Source organism: Bubalus kerabau, chromosome 6 (assembly GCF_029407905.1).
Source record: "Bubalus kerabau isolate K-KA32 ecotype Philippines breed swamp buffalo chromosome 6, PCC_UOA_SB_1v2, whole genome shotgun sequence".
NCBI classification, from domain to species: domain Eukaryota; kingdom Metazoa; phylum Chordata; class Mammalia; order Artiodactyla; family Bovidae; genus Bubalus; species Bubalus kerabau.
Window position 1 is genome coordinate 120,787,720 of NC_073629.1, and position 2,636 is coordinate 120,790,355.

The following is a 2,636-nucleotide window of genomic DNA, read 5'->3' on the forward strand; positions in this document are numbered from 1 at the left end:
TTGAAATGAGAATGGAGTGATCACCAGGTTCCAAATGGGGTCTGGGGGCCGCGGAGGACCGGGTCTCAGCCCCCATCCCAGATCCAGGGACGCCCCCGCCTACCCAGAGCAGCACCTGCCAGGAACAGCCTTATGGTCTCAGGAGTTCCTCTTACAGCTACCCAACCGTCTCAGACTGCAGCCCGTCCTTTGTAGACAAGCGCCCTGCCTTCTTGCCAGCTCCAATTATAATTCTTGATAAAAACACACACATTCTAGATGTGTCTAAACTGTCCAAAGGAACTCCAGAAGTCTACGGTTTTTCTTTTAAAAAGTTCCTCCCAACTTAGAGGTATGGTTTCCTTCTGGGATGAAATTGTTGCAGCCTAATTTGCATTTATTCTTAAATTTTGGATATAGACCTGTAATCGTTCATATAGAAACTGGGAATCTTTCAAAAGGGGATAGTGGTGAAGAAGAACAAAAGAGTGTACTTTCTCAGCTGCCTAAATTCCATCAGTTTCAAGCCCAAACCTTAATTTGTAAGCATTTCTTGTTGTATCTACTTGTTTCTGAACTGAGGAAAAGGACTTGATTTTTGCATGGATACAGTTTATAGAGTACCTGCTCTGGGCCAGGCACCAGACAGGATGCTAAAAATATATCTTTTCACAAAAGGATTATATCAAAAAAGAGGAAGGTTGTAAACCGTGTGGAACTCAAGAAATGGTTCTGTTTCTGTTGATTTGCTTTTTTACCCTGATTTTCTTCTTGAAATATGCAGCTGTCAGTACTGCAAAGCTAATCACGTTAATGCTTTTACACCCAAAGTCTAAGAACATCCTTGTGTGCCTCCCTGGAAGGAGTCACAGAACCTAAATAGGTGTCTAGGTCTAGAAAGAGGAGTGGCTGGCATGCAGGGATCACTCCAGAAAGTTGGCAGCAACGTCAGTGCCCTGAGAAAGCCTTGCTCTTTGGAATCTTAACTGTAATGTGGGGAGGAAAATTTTTCAGCATCTGCCTCAAAACTTTTCTGCCTGGATTCTTTCTGCAGAGAATACTCTCAAAGTGTTCAGGCTTTCCTCTGCCAACAAATCAGGTGAGTTTTAATTATTTTTCTTATACAGAAGTAACAGTTCTTGGAGACCTAGAACTTTGCATTTTCAGCCCATTGCACACCTGTCTGAAAAAAGCATTCTGTAACTTCTTCTGTATTATAAGCATAATAGAAACTACAAAGGAAAATATTTGGGTTTTTTTTTAACCTTTGAAGAGTTCTTAGAACATCATAAGACTTGTTTGATTCTGAAGAGTAAATGTTACTAACTTACTACAGACTTTAAAAAATACACTTCTAAAAGTCCTGCCTTTACTATCTCTGCTGGACAGAGGAAGAGCCCTCGTCATTCTCTTGAGACATCAGAGAGACTCAAGCAGCACTTCCTAAAGGGAAGGGATGGTGACATCCGATATCCCGGAAGTGGAGAATAAAATGAACTGTCATCAAGATAGCTGCATACTTCCTACACGAACACTGGAAACTGGGCGCAGGATCGCACCTGAGGCAGGCTGGCCCTGCACATCTTCTCGGTCCTCTGGGCAGGAGCCTCGGCCCAGCAGAGTGAGGACACATGGGAAAGGGGTGCTGGGGCCTTGGGCTTGGTTTTGTTTTCTTCCTGCTATTTGAGCAGGGGGTAAAATGAAAGGTTTCCTTCTGACCCCAACCACTCCCTCCTCTCCAAAACAGATACAAAATAGAGGCTGAATTTCAGATTAGGGTGGATTGGAGCCTAGAGGGGAGGAGTTATCTGAGTGTGTGAGAGCTGCACTGGGTCCTGATCAGGACGGGGAGAGGGACACTCAGGGCCGGACACCCCCACATAGTCACAGGGGCTCCCTGGGCCAGACGCCCCCACATAGTCACAGGGGGGCTCCCTGGGGCCAGATGCCCCCACATAGTCACGGGGGCTCCCTGGGGCCAGATACCCCCACATAGTCACAGGGGGTTCCCTGGGGCCAGACGCCCCCACATAGTCACGGGGGGCTCCCTGGGGCCAGACACCCCCACATAGTCACAGGGGGCTCCCTGGGCCAGATGCCCCCACATAGTCACGGGGGTGGGGGAGACACCCCCCAACATAGTCAAAGGGGGCTCCCTGGGCCAGATGCCCCCACATAGTCACAGGGGGCTCCCTGGGGCCAGACACCCCCACATAGTCACAAGGGCTCCCTGGGCCAGATGCCCCCACATAGTCACAGGGGGTTCCCTGGGGCCGGACACCCCCACATAGTCACAGGGGCTCCCTGGGCCAGATGCCCCCACATAGTCACGAGTGGGAGGTCCACGGGGCTGGATACCTCTGCATAGTCATGGGGTGCTGAGGTGCTGGGAGGGGTGGGGGTGGACAGCAGAGCAGAGACAGATGATGGGCCAGCCCTGCTGAGCTCTGCACAAGGGGAATGGCTGACACACCATGCCCTCCAGTCTCCTTAGACTGGCCAAGCTTCAGAGACTTGCTGGGCACAAAGAGGGACCCCCAAGCTGACCAAGGTGGAACCGCTGTGGCACGTGGAGACGCACAGATGGAAAAATAAGGAAATGAAGTGCTTGCCGTACCAGCGCTGCAGAAGAATTCATGTGGTCCAAGTCAGGGTAA